The following is a 12,867-nucleotide window of genomic DNA, read 5'->3' on the forward strand; positions in this document are numbered from 1 at the left end:
GATGTGCGGAATAGTAAAACACATTTTGTTTTACAAGTATAGTGTAAAATTTTGGTATAGATACACTTGTTAGAACTTTTGTTTCTGATGCATCCAGACCAGCAAGCACTGGATCACTAAATTGTTTCCCATGCCAAAGAAATGTTTAATCTACAGTCTACCCCAATCTCCTGTGCATGAAGTATGATAACATTTGGAAAGAGTTTATGTAGAATGTAGTAGGCTATTAATATCTACACAAGTACAATGGAACCTTGGTTTTTGAACGTCTCTGCTGCTGAACATTTCAGAAGCCGAACACAGAAAACCTGGAAGTCAGATGACTGGTGAATGTTTAGACACTCTAATGAATGGTTAGACACCATTCTGGCACCACATTCATAGCTGTAGATCCTGGGTTCAAGCTTTTCAGACAGGGGAAATGCAAAGCTTGAGAAAAACCAGGATACAGGTGCCCAGCTACCGAATATTTTCTTGACTTTTCCATAACTTTTTACAGAGAACATCTGATAATACTGAATGACACCTTAGAGCAGAATGAGGAAAGGGCCAAGGGTTTCCAGAATGACCAGCTGCTATACTGCCATCCACAGTGACGGTAAGCAAGCAATCTTGATTTTGAAAGGCTTTGAATGTTAAAGTATGTCAGTGGCTAAACATTCCTCTATATTTCCCTACTTGTGCATATTTAATGAGGAGCTCTGAGGAGAATTGTCTGTTTCATCCCCTATACTTATGTTTCTTTGAATGAAATGGTAACTTCTGAATTATGCTGATGAAACTCAATATTTATCAAGTGCAGCTCATCTATATACCCTATATATTACAGGTCTAGTAATTGCCAGAGAAACTATTTGTCAAAATCTAAAGATGCAAGGGGGGGGGACGCGGGTGGCGCTGTGGGTAAAAGCCTCAGTGCCTAGGACTTGCCGATCGAAAGGTCGGCGGTTCAAATCCCCATGGCGGGGTGCGCTCCCATCGCTCGGTCCTAGCGCCTGCCAACCTAGCAGTTCGAAAGCACCCCCGGGTGCAAGTAGATAAATAGGGACAGCTTACTAGCGGGAAGGTAAACGGCGTTCCGTGTGCTGCACTGGCTTGCCAGATGCAGCTTGTCACGCTGGCCACGTGACCTGGAAGTGTCTGCGGACAGCGCTGGCTCCCGGCCTATAGAGTGAGATGAGCGCACAACCCTAGAGTCTGTCAAGACTGGCCCGTACGGGCAGTGGTACCTTTACCTTTACCTTTAAAAATGCAAGGACAACGCAACAGCTTAATTATTAATTGTTCAAGAATACATTGTTAGTTTTCATCCTTTTTTTAATGAATCTAAAATGATTTGAGGTCCCTTCTCTTTTTGAATCACTCTAGGAAATGTGTGCTCACACATTGCATAATATAAGACTTCACAGAGACGTTACAGAAAATCACTGGGTGGCCTACCTATCTCTGCAGAGTTGTTATCAGTGTGGAAACTCATGGCACTGCCACAGTGATGAGTCTTAAGGCGGCTTTCAGATTCTGAAATGTTTCAGGTTCTGAAATGTTAACACTGCAATGTTGACTCCTGCTCAGTCTTAGTCCCATCACCACCCTCCTCTTCCCTCCCCAGCCAACATGCTCTTCCTCCTGTCTTCCTACCTTTTAAAATTCCAGTGGCAGCACCAGTGACTTCTTCACTGCCTCCTGGTCTCTGGTAATGTTTGAGCCACTCCTGCTGTTTGCAGTGGACAGTTTGAAAAATGTTCAAAACTTCATTTCTTAAAAAAAGATTTTTTAAAAAAGAATTTAGGTCTTTTCTAGACGTTGTGGCAAATAGCAGGCATTTTTTCTGATCACCTCACGCAGGATGCCTGAGGCGGGGGTGGGGGGGAGAGACCCACAAAACTATCTCAGAAACTAGGCCTCAGGTGAGGAAGCAGGGAAGTGGAAGTGTTTGGATAGGTGGTTGCCATGGCAAATGGAAGCTGTATCTGGTGGACAGGTGATTGAATGAGTGGCAGGTTGATCCATTGAGCCTTCAGCCAGTGCCTGATTAGGCTTGTTAAGTATAATTGGTTTAATTGACACAACAATGGAAAATGTGTGTGCTTATTGATGATGGTTTAATATGGGGAAATTCCATAATGTGGGACTTTAATCTCCTAAATGACTTAATGATTAACTGTGGATTGCTTTCTACTCTCAATTCAGTGTAACCTTTGGTCATGTGATGAGGGTCTTGAGTTGCAAATTTGCCATCTTGGAAGGGTGGTGGTTAGAGTCTTTTGTTCTTTCACATTCTATGGAGTAATAGACATGTGAAAGACTTTCCTGAAGGGAGAGAAAACAGTTCCAGGAGAAATGGAGGATATATGAATAGAGAGACCTTTGCTTATAGGTCTGTTTGGCTAGTTTTGTTTTCCCCAAAACTCCATGGAGTAAGGATGTAAATGAAGCTCTCCAGATAAACAGCTCCAGGTTAAAGGGGCTGGAATGCAGGCAATGAAACCTGGGACACACACAGAGAGAGGCTATGTTTATTTCTAAGATGCTGGGCCTGTGCTGGACAGTGCAAGGCATTGTATGGATGTATCTTTGATGCTTTTGTTCTGCAAGTAAACTTTCAAATTAAAGTTATGGACCTTAGTAATGTTTTTATTCCAAAAGGACTCAGTTTTTATGCATCCAGTTGCTTCAAACTATACGATATCAATATCTGGCAGCACCAGAACCAGAAGTGGGGGCGCCTACTTTCTCTCTTTTTGTACCAGTTCCCATCATTTATCTCTTTCTTCTTTTCCACTCTTTGCAGGGTAGAGATCCTTCTAGCCAGAAGTCTGAACTTTTCACTTTTAGAGGGCTTTTCAAATTAGGGAAAGGGCTGCATGAAAGTAGGCTGAGGGTTACGGACTGCCTGTCTTTGCCCTGAAGGGTTGTAGATGTAAGGAACCCTTTTATTCCTTCAACTGCTGATCAAAGCATAGAGTAGGCAGAATGACAGCATGCCATTTTGCTTCAGCAAATGAATTGGAGAACTATAATGAGAACTTGGATATATCCTTTGGCTGCTGGTTTATCTCTGGCTTGAAGGAACAGAATGCTGGATTAAATGGCTTAATCAAATGAATATGTTCTCAATGCAGTTGGGTGTTCTAAGCAAGAGAGCTGGTTTTGAGGCAAGGAAAAGAAAGTACAAGTGGGTTCACTTTCTCTTCCAATTCTTATTTTGAGCATCCCAGGCCAATCCCATTTATCTCTCCTCTACCACATGTGGAGATGTTTGTGCTCCAGATGCAGAGTTAGACGTGCGTATATCTGCAGTTATTTGTTTAATGGTTCAAAATGGCCCTGCTGTAACACATTCATTCCCAGCAATCTACTAGACATCATAGCTAACAGAAGACATCATACCTAACAGAAATTTCCATACAGTCAAATAATATATGGGCAAAGTCCTGTGCCCCGTGGCAGTGGCAATTTCTTATTCAGTGCTTTAGTGAAAAATGGAAGCTTCTAACAGGATATGTCCTGACTCTTGAGAAGAAGTATTTGTGATAATGGTATCTTCATTCTGTATTTTCTTGTTCCACAATGACCTGGAGTGCAATAACATTATTCCAAGCCTTACTTGGAATGTGAAATATTGACTTCAGCCATTGACATTATAATGATAGACGAAGACATTGAACTAGAGTACCTACACAGTTAGCTATGAGCTACTTATTGCAATAATCATTGAGCTGTTGGACACTCATATCATTCTTAGATATAACTACAAGGAACAAAAATTTCTTCTCCACTTGAAAATTCAATTTCCCCAATAAAACTTTGCTCAGTAATAACTTGAGAAGTATGATTGCGATAGGAAGCCTCATCATCATTCTGTATTGATTTATGCAGAGGGCTGTGAGATTAATGTTTACTGCAGTAGAAATGAAATCCAGATGAGTCATTATATTGTTTATCTTGTTCTTGCCTTGGTCTTATTAACGCTGGGGGAGTGGGGAAGAAATGCATTTTTGACAGGAGCTTGGAGGAATACATTTATATTTAAGAGCAGAGTATTAAGATCTGGTTAATAATTTTATTTTGTAAAGTGTATCCCTGACAAAACTGATAAGAATAACTAAAGGGCAGAAGTTTGAATTGCCCCAGTGATCTTTGGTGTTTTAATTGGTTGCAAAGTTGTATAAATAACTGGGGCTGAGCCAACAAGTCACCCCACAGAAATGGTGAGGATAAATTTGGAGGTGTTTGGATGTGAAAGCTTCCATCCAAACCCCAGATTACCTTTGAAGTCAATGCTTTATATGACTGAAGTCTGATGCACAACTGAGATGCTCAGTTTAAAACATAAATTTGATTACATACATTGGGATCAGCAGGGGCAAGGAGAATGATTAACCCCCACCCCATGGTGTCCCCTAATGGATGACATTTGTGCAAAGCAGGGAAAATAAGAACTGCATTTGAAGATAATTTTCCAGAAGAATAAAAGTCAATATTTTGTGTCCCTGAGAGCAGGGGGCCTGTTCTCCACTGACAGGGATGCCCTAGTGGCATGCCATGCATCACTGTGAGCAGAGATGCATTAAGCCTTCAAGGCGTACCAGAAATATATGGACCATCATGCCATGCGTGTATAGCTATTCCTACAAGGTGTGACCAGAAAGTTGGGTGAATGGTCACAGAAATCAGACAGTGAGATATATTCAAACCTATATACGTTACAAGTCTTCAAAGTAGCCCCCCCCCCCTGATACAATGCACCATTGACAACGTTCGTAGAACTGTTGGAAACTTCCGGAGGAGTCCTTTTTTCATACTGCTTTCAGTTCCCTTGTCACAGCAGCTTGAACGTGTGGAATGTTGGAAAATCTGTGCCCTTTCAGTGCAGATTTCAGTTTTGGAAAAAGAAAGAAACTGGTGGGGCCAGATCAGGAGAATATGGAGGGTGGGACAACTCAGTAACCTCAGTAGCAATTTCATGCGGAATATGCAATTATTCCACCCTCATTCAGATGGACAAATGCGAATTCTGCATCAATAACTCACGAACTCTGTCAACATTTGCGACTTGACGGTCGTTGACGGTCTACCAGACCAAGGGTCATCTTCGATGGTTTGCCGCCCTTCACGGAAACGCTTAAACTACTCATACACCGTCTTTCGAGTGATAGATTCATCTCCATGCACAATTGTGAGCATTTCTGGTGCCGATTGAATGTTCAAATATTTCCCGTTCTCCCATTTCTGTCACCATTCACTGAACTCTCCGGTCACACCTTGTAATTATGGGTGTGATGCTATTATTAATAAGCGGAATGAACCATCCTCAGGAAGCTTCACATCTGCTACTGCAAACCAGGATCCCCCAAGAGTGAACAGAGCAATGACTCAGGCAACAGTGAAGCACCTGTCTCAGGTGGTAGAAACACAAGAGACAGGGGCATGGAGGACAAGCAGGAGGACAAGCAAGAAGGGGGAGCAATCCTGACTGCTGGGGGTGTGGGGTACAGTGGGGGCAGGAGGTGGCACCTTCTCTTTTTTCCTCAGGTGGCTAAATAAGATGGGCCACCCCTGGCTGAGGATCATTAACTGCAGGGGAAAGAAGAGGCAAAGTTCATTGCACTCCATCCAGGTACCCTTTTTGCTAATCAGCAGTTCTGTCAGGCTTATACCTTGAGCTTTCTTGACTGCAGTGCTCTGTGTCTCTCTCTCCCTCCGTGTGTGTCTCTGTCTGTCTGTCTGTCTGTCTGTCTGTCTGTCTGTCTCTCTCTCTCTCTCCCTCTCTCCCTCTCTCTGTGTGTGCTGAAACCACTTGGATAGTTTGTCATAGAAGTATATATGTATGTGTGTGTGTGTGTGTGTGTGTGTGTGTGTGTGTATCATATAATTGCATGCCCTCCAACATTTCTCCAATGAAAATAGGGACATTCTAAGGAAAAGTGGGACATTCCAGGATCAAATCAGAAACCAGGACAGCTTCTCTAAATCAGGGATGTCCCTGGAAAACAGGGACACTTGGAGGGTCTGTTCCTGTTGACAGATCTGGGTCTCTTCACACAGCATGTTTGTGTCTCTGGTGAGCTAAGATCTTACAGGGCTATCACATAGGCAATCATGGATTTGCGACAAGCATGTTTGCACATCACACAACTGAACAATTTTAGTGGCATCCTCAGCCAATAAAAACATTACTGTAGATCACGCCTGCAAAATATGTGACCTGCCAAGATGAAGTAGCGCAGTCAGCCACAGCAGCAGACTTCATAGGCCTAGCATTATTATTTTTTGCTGTTTGTTGAGAAATAGAAAAATAAGACTGGATTTGGGGTGGGGAGGCTGCCAAGCTCTTGGCTGGCCTATCTGATAATCTGTGGTTGGCTCAATGGGTCGCAAGCTATGCTAGCCTTTTGTCGGCCAGTCTCATTTTGTATGAATATGTGATGCCCATCTGAAAGTCAGAGTGATTAATTTGTGAATGGTCTATCTGAGAGAGAAAAATTCTGCTTCATGTTCAGCTTGAAATAAGCATGTTAAGTGCTGTTCTGAATTAATACATTCTTCTTTATTAAAAAAAAATAAGACTTTTCAGATGAACAAAACTCCTTTTTCGCATTCATCAAGGGCTCCCCTCCCCCCTTTTTAAAAAGGCATTAACATGTGCTTAACTGTAGGTGCATAATTCAGTGTAGAATAAGAAATTAATGTTTTAACATTTATATTCTTTTCAAGTCTTATTCATTGTAGTTAAAAGGAACTTGTTCAAATTCATAGAACACAACCCTACATCATACCCTTCAACATTTCTCTGATGAAAATAGGGTTGCCCCCTTCCATAATGATAATTTTACTATTTATACCCCATATATCTGATTAGGTTGCCCCAGCACTCTGGGCAGCTTCCAACATATATAAAAAACATAATAAAACATCAAACATTAAAAAACAACAACATCCCTTCAGATGGTTCAGGGATTGGGTAACTCCATATTCTCCAACATTTCTCCAATGAAAATAGGGACATTCTAAGGAAAAGTGGGACATTCCAGGATCAAATCAGAAACTAGGATGGCTTCTCTAAATCAGGGATGTCCCTGGAAAATAGGGACACTTGGAAGGTCTGCTACATCTCAAAAACCCACTAGCCAAGAAGCGAACAGAGTAATATGATTCAGGGGCTACACAAGTTGCCTGTTTATAAGCCTATTTGTAAGGTGTCTGAGGATTACAGAAACAAACATCAAAAAACAATAGAATTTAAATATCATCGTACTGTAATGTATGCAGCTTTGTCAGTGAACCACTTTGGTGTACCTTAACTCCCTGATGATTTTAATAGAAAAAAATTTTTCCCCAAGCAATGTGATAGAAACAAACAAACAAACAATGTTCAAATGTGGAGCATTTCTTACGAAAATGTCATTACTTTTGCAACAACAGCATAGCATAAATCAGAAGGAATGTACAAATGTACAATTGTTCCCTAACTTTTATTTCCTTTTCTATGTGATGTAATTCACACACCAAATATATTTATATCTGCAGCTAGTATTGTAGAGGTTCTAGCTCTGGGCTACTTTTAATCTGTTTTAGTATTTTAACTTTTGTATGTTTTAAAATAGGGTTGTAATTTTTTATGGTTTTAACTTTTTGTAAACTGCTTTGAAGTTGTTGGGGTTATGCAAGCGGTGTATAATTTCATGGAGAGAAAAAAATCTCTCTCTTTCTTTGCCAAATTCAGGGTATTGGTGTTATATTTTAAATGTAGTTTTAAGTGGATTTGTCTGAAAGTATCATCCATTTATTTCCTACAAAAATGTTCCCAAGCTGGTTCATAGCATCAAATGAACAACAATAAGTCAAACAATTCAAAATAATAATTGCATTATGGCATTATGTGTTTATTAAATTTATATCTGGCCCTTCCTTCCAACGAAGTCCAGAGATAAACAACTTTGGCACTTAGATGCATCTTCCCATGTGCATTTGGATGTGCAACAGATTAATGACTACATATCCCAACCCTCAGTGGCGTAGCATGGGGGGTGCAGGGGGGCCGGCCGCACCGGGCGCAACATCTGGGGGGGCGTGCTCACACTCGCAGCTCTCTGCCCCTACCTGGCTCACTCACTCTAGGGGGCGCAAATTACTTGCCTTGCCCCGGGTGCTAACAACCCACGCTACGCCACTGCCAACCCTGCAAGTAAACTGTCCATAGAAGTACCGTATTTTCGCTCTATAAGATGCACCACACCATAAGACGCACCTAGTTTTTGGAGGAGGAAAACAAGAAAAAAAATATTCTGAATCCCAGAAGCCAGAACAGCAAGAGGGATCACTGCGCAGCGATCCCTCTCACTGTTCTGGCTTCTGGGGTAGCTCCACAGCCTGCATTTGCTCCATAAGGCACACACACATTTCCCCTTACTTTTTAGGAAGGAAAAAGTGAGTCTTATAAAGTGAAAAATACAGTATACTTACATACACTGATTTTCTTAACTGAATAGGAGTGACTGAGGTTAGACCCTAACATGGAAAACACTCAACATGTACAAAATTAATGAGACCCTAGCATATAAACAAAATTCAAATTCAGAGGAGCTTTACATAGTCATTTAGATTTTCTCTGCTATTTCTTCTACTCAGAGTACTCCCGCTGGGTAGTTCAGCACTGCTGCTAGCATTGTTTGAGTAGACTTCATGCTTTTTGGCCTTTTTATGGGTAACAAAACAATTAACCTATGCTGCAGTAACCCTCAAACTCATTTAAGATGGGATTTTCCTATTAGTTCAAGCAACTCACTTTGGTGAAGCCTTGATCTATGTGCCTGATATTTTCAGCAAAATGGCATGTCCATGTGGAAAGGGATGCAGTGAAGCATCCAGTCACGATCTTGACCTTTTTAAAAATTCTGCTAGTTGGATAACATTCCAGCAAAAATAAAATAAATAAGAGCATAGCCAAAGTGACATTATTTCCCCCCCTTTTACTTTCTATGCACAGGCATAAGTTAATACCTGACTTAATCAATTCTCTGTCTTAGCTTTGTTCTATCCAGATATTGTAAAACTGATTTATCTCCTCCTTCATGCATAAATAGAAACACAGGAGTGCTTCATTTCCCTAGCTGCAGTTAGCTACAAGCTTAAATAAGTTAGAAGTCCTTATCAACAGAGACCTACTAAGCAGAAAACAGCCCAGCAGCCATGTTTTTAAGCCTACCAAATGGTTGGGACTGTCCCACTACCGATTTTTGTGGCTTGAAAAATGCAACAAGAACAGATTTATTGAGTGTGCCATACATGGGTTACTTTTGGGTTACAAATTGGGCAGGCTTCTTTAAAACAGGCATGTAAGCACACATGTATCCCTATTAACAGGGATGTGGGTGGCGCAGTGGGTTAAACCACAGAGCCTAGGACTTGCCAATCAGAAGGTTGGCAGTTCGAATCCCCGCAACGGGGTGAGCTCCCATTGCTCGGACCTTACTCCTGCCAACCTAGCAGTTTGAAAGCATGTCAAAATGCAAGTAGATAAATAGGTACCGCTCTGGCGGGAAGGTAAACAGCGTTTCTGTGCGCTGCTCTGGTTCGCCATAAGCGGCTTAGTCATGCTGGCCACATGACCTGGAAGCTGTACACCGGCTCCCTCGGCCAATAAAGTGAGATGAGTGCCGCAATCTCAGAGTCGGTCATGACTGGACCTAATGGTCAGGGGTCCCTTTACCTTTATACCCATTTACACACACACAATGTATGGGCATGATACTTCAAGTCTGCTTTTGCCAACATCCCAAATGTCTCTGTTGGAGACATACCCAGAAAATTCACTTTGGCTTTTGTGCATATGCCTTCATGTGGGATTCCACATGATGTGCAGGGAGTGGGGCTGTGTTGCTGGATCCAGCTTGTGCATCAGTGTTTGGCCACCCTTATTTTTGCAATTTTCAGATAGGCAAGAAAGTCATGCCTGGCGGTGTGGTGCGTTCAGCATGTTGGGTTGCAAGTTCTGCAAGGCAGCTTTAAGATGCTAAGAAGAACTCTACTGGATCAGACCAAAGACCTATCTAGTCTAGGATCCTGTTTCTCACAATGGTCAGCAAAATGCTTATTGGAAGCACACAAGCAGGACAGGAGGACAATAGCCCTCTTCTGCTGTTGCTCCTCAGAAACTGATATTAAGAGTCATGGTGCTTCTGATCCTGATGGTAATTATATAGTCATCATGACACAAAACTGGGCATAGACAAACTCCGGCCCTCCAGATGTTTGGGACTACAATTCCCATCATCCCTGACCACTGGGATGATGGGAATTGTAGTCCTAAACATCTAAAGGGCCTGAGTTTGCCTATGCCTGCACAAAACCGATGATAGCCTGTTCTCCATGAATTATTCTAATCTTCTTTTATACTGTTGCCAGCCATCCCAATCTCCAAGATTCCAGGCTAACTGAGGGTTCATGTTTGCTTTTGAATGAGGTACAGCAGAGATTGTGGTGTATTTATGATATATGGTTTATTTACACATATGTGCAACCTGAGCCTATGATGAAGGGGTTCACAGCATTAACACCCCAAGATTTGCTTCCTCCATAGCTGTGGCCCTGGATTCAAACAGAAATCAAATATTGTTTTCTCTCTCTATCTCTCTCCTACCAGCTTGATGATTTTTTTCTAGCTCCCATCACTTGAAACCCTCTCTTTTCAACTCTTGCTTTGTTCTTCTAACTATCCGTAAGTGCCCACCCCTTTGCCTTCTCACATAGAGCCCCTTCCCTTTGTTCCCCTTAATGACACATCACTCTTGCCTCACCAGGAAGCTTGCCTGGCCAATATGTCAACACTTGCTGGATCCAGGTATTAGAAAGAGCCAAGGTATAGGATGGTCTCGGTATATAGCCCACTCTGGCCCGCCAACTCATAACAATACATTTAAAACTGGTGACATCAAGTCAGCATTCACCACTTCAGCAGATGTGATGTCTTAATGAATAGGTCTACCTTACAGTCTGGTTACCCCCAAGGATAGGGTGAATTTTCACTGACATTCCAAGCTTATTCTTCACGTATGATTGAAGAAAGTTCAATATCAAAAGTATTGATGCACGTATTGCAAAATAATTAATTTTAGTTTCAATGACTTGTGGATGGGCTATGCTAGCTTAACGATCCATCAAGAAAGCAATAGTAAACCTCAAAAGCTGTCTGAGTGATTGTTTTTATGTAGCGGATTTTATCTTAATAACAGCATGCTTGTTTATTGTTTCTGGTAAACTTTATGACAGTTCTTTCCAGAAGGTTTTTAATCACACATCTCAAATGGCCAGGGGGTTTCTTAAGGCAAGAAGAGCTAGGTTTTATTTCCACAAAGGACTTGCAAAGGTGTTAGGCACATAGTATGCACTCTGAGACTTTGCTGTGCACTCCAAGTCTCGGAACTAGCGGTCTGCTGAAACCCGTCATCCAATACGTTGAAAGTATTCGTCCCCTGTAAAATAAGTCTGTTATTCTGCCTGACTCACAGTGTACATTAGAATTTCAGTGGGTGCAGAATTGAGCCTGTCTTATCATTCCAAGTTCCTTGTGTAATGGTAGGGTTCATATCTCCAGAATTGTAAGGGAAGCCCAATAAAGTTATGAGCCGCTCGCTTGTGAGGTGCTGGAACATCACCTTGCCAATAAACAAATAAACAATATAAATAAAGCAATATATTCCAAATCATTGGATTTCTGAGACAGTGTTGTACACCACAATTGATTTTCCATGAGGTGCCAGTGAAGAGTGAAGAGGTAAAGATAAACTCATATAAAAAGGAGGTCAGTGTAATTTTTTGAAGGACCATGAATCTTGATTCTTACTAGAATATAAAAGAAATCAATTTAAGTATTGCTATATCCATTCAGAGCTGCTTTGCTCACATGGATGAACCGTGTTCCACTAAAGTACATAAGATGCTATCAGGTTTGGTTTACCTTTTGTAATTAGAGAGGAACAGCGAGAAATAAAAAAAGGGACACATAATCCTAAAATTATGTTACAGGTGTATTTAAGTATACTAATCATATTTATAGCATAGTAATACCTGTCAGGATGTACCAACTTTGTATGCAATTAAGGCCTTTAAATTTTCACCTGGCTTGTCATTTATGACCTCTGATGAGACTAATAATATTGCACTGACTTGCTAAGAGAGCTTTGAGTCACTTAGGAATAATGCTGTTATGTTTTTCAGGGTCACCATGGAACTTTATGGTATTTTATGTGACAGGGCCATTTTCCTTCTGTAATAAATTATGTTCTGTAAATTTAATCCCCCTCAGCAGAGACTTCTGACTCTGAGTCCCTCCTACTAACATCTGCTTTTGTGGGCATAGTATGATTGAGCTTAACCTAAAGTAGCCATCACATTGAGCCTACACCAAAACGCTGAGATGCATTTGGAGGTTTGTACTTAGGTGACACATCCAAATATTTTTGAGAGAAGCAAAGTTAATAATAAATACACAAAGCTGAATAATAATAGAAAGCTAGGAAAAATTCTTTGATGGGTTCTGCAACCTGCAAATTTTTATATGCAACCTGTGCTATGAGTGTCTTCTGTCTCTCATCAGATTCCCATTAGTAATCTGGAACTAATGAAGAAGTTACTTCCGCATGAGACAATACTGCTAAGACCTTGGTCCTCATGTCAGGGGTACCATTTATGTAACATTGATACACTACCACATGTGATGATTCCTTTTTTTATATAAATTTTTATTAACAGTTTCAGCATAACAAATTATCAAAACAAATCATCTTCATTATCCCCCCCATTTCCCACCTCCCACCTCCCCAACAAACCCTCCCTCCTTCCCCCCTACGACTTCCCTCAGCTCCT

The 12,867-nt window shown here is 41.3% G+C and overlaps 1 long non-coding RNA gene across 1 annotated transcript in view; it reads left to right on the top strand.

Moving 5' to 3' along the window:
* The first annotated feature begins 505 nt into the window (after window positions 1-505).
* The window catches only part of LOC307221015, a 44,331-nt gene continuing 31,969 nt past the window's right edge, over window positions 506-12,867 (top strand). The window contains exon 1 of the long non-coding RNA XR_013841282.1: window positions 506-598. This is a non-coding gene — a long non-coding RNA (uncharacterized lncRNA). The remainder of the gene's footprint in view (window positions 599-12,867) is intronic.

Source organism: Podarcis cretensis (genome assembly GCF_951804945.1).
Source record: "Podarcis cretensis genome assembly, chromosome: 7".
Lineage (NCBI taxonomy): Eukaryota > Metazoa > Chordata > Lepidosauria > Squamata > Lacertidae > Podarcis > Podarcis cretensis.